This window comes from Rhinoderma darwinii, chromosome 9 (assembly GCF_050947455.1).
Source record: "Rhinoderma darwinii isolate aRhiDar2 chromosome 9, aRhiDar2.hap1, whole genome shotgun sequence".
Taxonomy (NCBI): domain Eukaryota; kingdom Metazoa; phylum Chordata; class Amphibia; order Anura; family Rhinodermatidae; genus Rhinoderma; species Rhinoderma darwinii.
The window spans coordinates 42,816,149-42,824,039 of NC_134695.1; the positions used below are offsets into that span (position 1 = coordinate 42,816,149).

Genomic DNA, 7,891 nt, shown 5'->3' on the forward strand with positions numbered 1-7,891 from the left:
CGGAAATTAAGGTCAGAGGACCAAAACAAGCTAGGCTACCACTGATACTGACTTACCATCCCTTAATACCGAAATTATTACAGAGCGTACGTAGACATTGGTCGGTATTACATACCGCCTACCCTGAGATCGAAGAATTCAGGAATCCGGTGATGTTGTGCTCAAAGAGGCCCCCTAATGTTCGCGACCGTGTTATTAGAGCTGACATTGGCAGCTTTTCTAAAGTACCGCGTCAAACTTTTTTACAGACTAAACGTAATGGCACTTTTCCATGTCTGCACTGTTCGTGCTGTTCCAACATTATTAAAGGTGACACCATTCAACATCCCCACACCAACAAAATCTTCCCAGCTAAAGGTTTTTTCACGTGACTCGAATTTCGTTGTATACTTGATCAAATGCCCTTGTGGCTTGACTTATGTGGGCGAAACAACCCAACATATTAGAGATTGGATTTCGAGCCACAAATCCACAATCAGATGCAAGAAAACGTGGTTACCACTCCCTGATCATTTTATCAAGTTCAACCACAATATTTCTCAGCTGAGATTTCAAATCATTGAACAGGTCTTACGACCTAGGAGGGGTGGAAACCACATACACTTACTAAAACAACGGGAGTCTTATTGGATTCATACAGTAGATACCTTGACACCTAAAGGCTTGAACAGAGAATTAGATTTATTATGTTGATACCATTACTATGTTTTTTGTCGACCGCAGTGATCCATGTTATTAATACCATATGTTTGTTTCTTTCTCAGGCACGCTAGAATGAGCTGACGACCAGATACAGGTACCATAAAACCGGTTTCACACACTTTGTCTTTCTCCTTTTTTTTTTCGTTCCTTCTAATTTAGTTTTACCCATTTTCTGACACTATTTACTTTCATGTTTCTTTATATTATATTGCTCTCGTTTGCAACATGACACATATATGCCATATATAAATGCTTTATAAATATTTTGTTTCCTCACTCACTTCATAATACATAACATATATAATTTTGTATATTTTCAATTTAGATCTCTGATATGTACAGTTTTTTGTTACATTACGCCAATTTTGTCTTCAGCCAATTCCTTTTGACGTATTCATTTGTTTATATTTTACATTACTCATTAACCTTTAAATGCATCAGATACACTCACATTCATTATTATGACCACCATATCGGGTCATAGCCGACTTTAAGCATCTATCCGGGACGTCTTGACTTCACACCGCATCATATGCCGGCTTCATTGGGCGTCATAACAACTATGACAGCTTGCGTTCCATCAGGGGATGTCATTCCCCATACTGCGCATGCATCGATACTGATATGCGTGCCAAATACCGGATTTCCGGTTTTGCAATTGGCGCTTTAAATGACAGACGCTCGTGGGAGATCTCCCACACTTGTGAGCGTCTGGTAGACACCGTTTATACCCCATACATCCTTCTTGAGTTTATGCAGGTATGACACTACTCTATTCTTTTATTTAGACAACAGTGTATTTCTTTATCTTTTACCTATCGTTCCTCTCCTTATTGTTCCTTTCCTTTCCCTTCCCTTTATCTATATATATTATTATTCACCATTTATTTCCACACCGGTATTTTATGGTATGGTCTAGAGAGGTATTTTTATAATACCTCTCCCACTATATATCTTATCTATATTTACGCATTATTATCTAGAGAAGCAGTGGTTATATATTTCTGAGGTTCTTTTCCCTTTGCGTATCTGTATATACTATATTCTATTTTATTTTAGGAGATGACTCTCTAACATACTGGATTATCATTGGAATAGTCAGATAATATGGTTTATACCTTACTGCCTATACAGAGTACCATGTATATCATTCAATTATTCTCGTATATGATTTTATTTATATTTCTTTGTATTTGAACGCTTGAATTTGTATATGTATCATTATTTATTTTTTCTTCCTTTTCAAAAAGAATAGTTATATGTTATTGTATATTTTTGTTTTCTATTTGCAGCGAGTGTGAGAAAGGCCTAGGTTGGGCCGAAACGTCTACTGTAATATTGATCGCTTGCATTTATACCTCTTTTTGTTCTGTACATACTGAACCCTGTGGAATGAATAAGAAATAAATAATTCCCTTTGGGAATCTATACGACCTTTTGTTCTTGGAGTGCTTATAGGTTTTTCTATCTCTACTAGTGGGGTACAACCCGAACCTATAATAGCACCAACGATTAGGAGTGCATCCTTACTATTTTTTTGATAAGGTCCAGGCTGTGGCGGAATGGGTCCAACCTGCCTCCCTGAAGGCGTTACAGTGTTTTTTGGGGTTCGCTAATTATTACAGGAGATTTATTGCTAACTTCTCGGTCATCGCTAAGCCTCTTACGGACCTCACTCGCAAAGGTGCTGATCTCCTCCACTGGCCTCCTGAGGCTGTCCAGGCTTTTGAGGTCCTTAAGAAGTGCTTTATCTCGGCCCCGGTGCTGGTTCAGCCCAACCAAATGGAGCCATTTATCGTGGAAGTTGATGCATCCGAGGTGGGAGTGGGGGCTGTCTTGTCACAGGGTACCAGGTCCCTCACCCATCTCCGTCCCTGTGTCTACTTCTCCAGGAAGTTTTCGCCCACTGAGAGTAACTATGATATTGGCAACCGCGAACTCTTAGCCATTAAATGGGCATTTGAAGAGTGGCGCCACTTCCTGGAGGGGGCTAGGCACCAGGTAACGGTCCTTACCGACCACAAGAATCTGGTTTTCCTAGAATCTGCCCGGAGGCTAAACCCGAGACAAGCTCGATGGGCGCTATTTTTTACCAGATTCAACTTTTTGGTTACCTATAGGGCTGGGTCTAAAAATATTAAGGCCGATGCACTGTCGCGTAGCTTCATGGCCAGCCCTCCTTCGGAGGAAGATCCTGCTTGTATTTTGCCTCCTGGTATAATCATTTCTTCTATTGATTCTGATTTAGTCTCTGAAATTGCGGCTGATCAAGGTTCAACTCCCGGGAACCTTCCTGAGGACCAGCTGTTTGTTCCCCTGCAATACCGGCTAAGGGTACTTAGGGAAAACCATGACTCCGCACTATCTGGTCATCCAGGCATCCTGGGTACCAAACACCTCATTGGCAGAAACTATTGGTGGCCTGGGTTGCCTAAAGACGTTAAGGCCTACGTCGTGAGGTTTGTGCTAGGTCCAAGACTCCCAGGTCCCGACCAGCGGGCTTACTACGTTCTTTGCCCATTCCCCAGAGACCTTGGACCCATATCTCCATGGATTTTATCACCGATTTGCCTCCATCTCAAGGCAAGTCGGTGGTGTGGGTGGTAGTAGACCGCTTCAGTAAGATGTGCCACTTTGTGCCCTTCAAGAAACTACCCAACGCCAAGACGTTAGCTACTCTGTTTGTCAAACACATCCTGCGTCTCCATGGGGTCCCTGTCAATATTGTTTCGGACAGAGGGGTACAATTTGTTTCTTTGTTTTGGAGAGCCTTCTGTAAAAAGTTGGAGATTCATCTGTCCTTCTCCTCTGCCTTCCATCCTGAAACTAATGGCCAAACTGAGAGTACTAATCAATCTCTAGAACAATATTTAAGGTGTTTTATCTCTGACTGTCAATATGATTGGGTCTCATTCATTCCCCTCGCCGAATTTTCCCTTAATAACCGGGTCAGTAACTCGTCAGGGGTCTCCCCCTTTTTCTGTAATTTTGGGTTTAATCCACAGTTCTCCTCCGTTTCACCTGGTAGTTCCAACAATCCCGAGGTAGAGGTCGTTCATCGGGAACTGTGCACAGTCTGGGCCCAGGTTCAGAAGAACCTAGAGGCGTCCCAGAGCGTACAAAAAACTCAGGCTGATAGAAGACGTTCTGCTAACCACTTGTTTATGGTCGGGGATCTGGTGTGGTTATCGTCTAGGAACTTGCGCCTTAAGGTCCCGTCCAAGAAGTTTGCCCCCCGGGTTTATTGGGCCGTATAAGGTCATTGAAGTCCTCAATCCTGTCTCCTTCCGACTGGAGTTGCCCCCATCTTTTCGAATACACGACGTGTTTCATGCCTCCCTCCTTAAACGCTGCTCCCCGTCCTTGGCTCCCTCGAGGAAACCTCCTGTTGCCGTTCTCACCCCTGAGGGGGTGGAGTTCGAGGTGGCCAAGATTGTGGACAGCAAGATGGTCCAAGGCTCCCTCCAGTATCTGGTCCATTGGAGAGGATACGGGCCTGAGGAGAGGACTTGGGTACCTGCCCGGGATGTTCACGCTGGGGTATTGGTCAGGAAGTTCCACCTTCATTTCCCCAATAAACCAGGTCCACTTAGAAAGGGTCCGGTGGCCCCTCATAAAAGGGGGGTACTGTAAAGGATCTGCCAGGCACAACTTCTGTGTATACTCCCATAGGTAATCAGTCTGCACCTATGTCTCTGAGACTGACTCCATCTTCCACCACTCAGGATGGCAGGCTTAGGAGTGGGAGAGCCTATCGCAGCCTGGCCAGACGGAGCTAGCTCCCGCCCTCTGTCTATTTATACCTGCCTTTCCTGTTCCTCCTTTGCTTGTGATTCTTCTCGTGTGGTTTCCTGGCCCAGCTACAGCTTCTATCTATTTGATCCTGCTCCATACTGACCCTGGCTTTCTGACTACTCTCCTGCTCTGCGTTTGGTACCTCGTGCACTCCTGGTTTGACTCGGCTCGTTCACCACTCTTGTTGCTCACGGTGTTGCCGTGGGCAACTGCCCCTTTCCCTTTGTGTTCCCTTGTCTGTTTGTCTCGTGCACTTACTGAGTGTAGGGACTGCCGCCCAGTTGTACCCCGTCGCCTAGGGCGGATCATTGCAAGTAGGCAGGGACAGAGTGGCGGGTAGATTAGGGCTCACTTGTCCGTTTCCCTACCCCCGTCATTACAGTTCTATATTGTTCAACTTGTACTGTGGTTTCTGTTGCATGGTTACCTTTGTCCCATTGTCAAACCTCCATTGGCATAAACCTCCTGGCTATGTTCAAAGAAGTGACAACGGGAAGTACAGTCCCTGCCGCCTGTCACAATCTAGGGGTATGTGGACCCACTACGCCCCTCCACCGTAGTGCAGAGCCAGCTGGCCAAGTCACAGTCTATGCACAGTCTATATAAGAGTTCATAGCGCAAGGGTACCTGAGATAGTCCAGACAATGGCAGAGGCTCTTGCACGGATGGGGCTAGATGTGGCAGGTTGCGCCAGACGTGGCGGATGGTACCAGGAGTGGCAGGTTGCGCCAGACGTGGCGGATGGTACCAGGAGTGACAGATGACACCAGACGTGGTGTATACCAGCAGGCGTGGCAGGTTGCGCCAGACGTGGCGGAGGATAACAGGGATGGCAGATGTCACCAGACGTGGCAGGCGGCACAGCACGACTCCAACACTAGACAGGCTCAAGAACTAAACACAGCACAGGATACAGGTAGCAGGGCACGGGAACACTGGGAGCAGGATAACACTAAGGGACCATTTGCAATATGAACATGGGAAAACTACAACAACGCTCATGCAAGGAGTGGAAGGGCAGAGCCCTTTTTATAGTCCAGGGTGCTCTGGGGATAGGTTAATGAACTTTTTAGAGAGTGTGGGCGCTGGCCCTTTAAGGCCGGGGACGAGCACGGACACCCTATCGCACAGTCCAGGACGAGGAGGCCGCGCCAGCTTGCGTCTCCGGGAAAGGAGACGCTGGCAAACAGCCAGGGAGGTGCGGTCGCGGCCGTTCGCCGAAGTTGAGCGGCAGCAGTCTGCGTCTGCAGTCATAACACCACCATTCCGTGTGAGGTTCGTCATGCGCAGGTTCAATCATTTTAGGGCCCTGCGATGATGTCAGGGAATGTGTGGGGCGTAGAAATGTTGCAATGTAGCGTTCAGTAGGCAGGGAAGTAAGAATATATAAAAAGGGTAGGTTGGCGCCAAAATTTGTTTGTGTTTTGTGCACAGTCCCTTTGTGAAGTGGTCAGGCAGCTCCGTGTTGGATGCAGAGCCGAGACAGTCAGTTCAGAGAGATGTTCCGTGCTGAGTAGGGCCAAGGAAACTAAGGGAGTCTATAGAGAGGTGATACCTACCTTAGACTTTGGGAGAAAGTGAGTTTGCAGCTAATAAAAGGCTGCGAGCCACATAGAAATTACGAGAGTAGCGGAGCTCTATCGCAGCTAGTGTGTTATGGAATTGCTAGAAGAGCGATTCCCCTAAGAAAGCTGGAGACTGCTGGGAGAGAGTGTGCATATAAATCTGCAACCTCAAATCCGCCACAACTTTGATCAACAGAGTCTTAGGCTACTCGATGGTATTTGCCAGAGCCCACCGCAAGGCGGGATGTTTTTTACTGCATAGAAACTACGCTCATTGACCTGGCTAATATATCACGAGAAAACTGAAGACAAGCTATTCCCAGAGGGACTGGACATGAAGGTTGGTCCCCTGGGCGTATCTCACTACTAACTCCAAAGCTACTTCACATTTTCACTGCAAGAGAGGTTCACTGTTGAAACTGGACTGTTCTGCTTATTCACATTTTGTTTAAGTAACTGTTCCTTTGAGTCTAAGCTATAAAACTTGTGCCTCCTCGAGAGTAAAGATTTTTGTTCTGCAACAACTCCTTGTGTCTGCGACATTCCTGTTGAGAAAAATTACCATAGCCTGCTCTCCCCCTCAATCATCACAATTGCCATATGCTCTTTATAGAGGGGGTCGTCCCCTTGTTCTTTACCTCTCTCTATGAGCCAGTGCAAAGAGACGCTTACAAGCAGCATCTCCTGCTCTGTCAGACTAGAGCCATGTATGTATTACATGGCTACCATGTAATTATACATTTCCTCTGCAGAGGTCTAAACTACAGAAAACATATTTACACATTCATTTAGACATTGATATTTCAATATTTTAAGGCCCCATGCACACGAATGTGCTTTTGCGGCCGCAATTCCCCCGAAAATCCACGGGAGAATTGCGGCCCCATTCATTTCTATGGGGCCATGCACACGACCGTAGTTTTTACGGTCTGTGCATGGCCCGGGAGCCCGGACCGCAGAAAGAACGGACATGTCTTATTACGGCCGTCTTCTGCGGTCCGGGCTCATTGAAAATAATGGCTGCGGCCATGTGCATTGCCCGCGATTTGGGGGCGGCTTGCGGCTGACAGTACGCTGCCGACCGACGCGAAAATCACGGGCGTGCACATGGCTACGGTCATGTGCATGAGGCCTAGGTTAAGCCAGAATGTATTAAAATGGATAAATGAAGCTCCTTAATATAATGTAATAATTGGAATCTCACTCTTCAGCTGTGGGAGAATTCTGATGCTAATAATAATAATAATATTAATAATAATAATAATAATAATTATATACAAGGGCTATAGGAATTTCACATGACCAGATCTTGGCTAGTAGACCCATCAGTAGCTTTAGTTGTAGTCTTACAACAGTCAAAATTTTATTATATTATGTGTTAGAGTAGTCAGTATAAGATATGCATGTCCAGCCTTCTTTCTATATACAGTATATGTCATGGCCATTGGGTATGTGGACCCACTAGGCCGCTCCACTGTAGCGGAGTAGCAGCTGGGCAAAGTATAGTCAATAACAGTCTCTAGAACAAGAGTACCTGGACGGATGGCGTAGCAGACACGAGGAGAAGCAGACACGAGGAGTAGCAGACACTTGGCACTAATGACACATGGCACAGATGACACTTGGCGTGGCAGATGACACTTGGCACAGAGGATGAACTCGACTTTAACACTAGACTTCACTCAGGAACAAACACAATTACTGGATATGGGATACAGGATACCGGAACACAGGATACATGATACAACTAAGGGACCATTTGCAACAACGTACATGGGTAGACAGAACAACTGAGACTTATCTATACAGAATTTAAACAAAGAAAAATC

The 7,891-nt window shown here is 45.9% G+C and overlaps 1 long non-coding RNA gene across 1 annotated transcript in view; it reads left to right on the top strand.

Annotated features, from left to right (window-relative positions):
- The window catches only part of LOC142660333 (uncharacterized), an 84,426-nt gene extending 83,624 nt beyond the window's left edge, over positions 1–802 (top strand). Inside the window, exon 4 of the long non-coding RNA XR_012850463.1 lies at positions 765–802. This is a non-coding gene — a long non-coding RNA (uncharacterized LOC142660333). The remainder of the gene's footprint in view (positions 1–764) is intronic.
- The last annotated feature ends 7,089 nt before the right edge of the window (positions 803–7,891 follow it).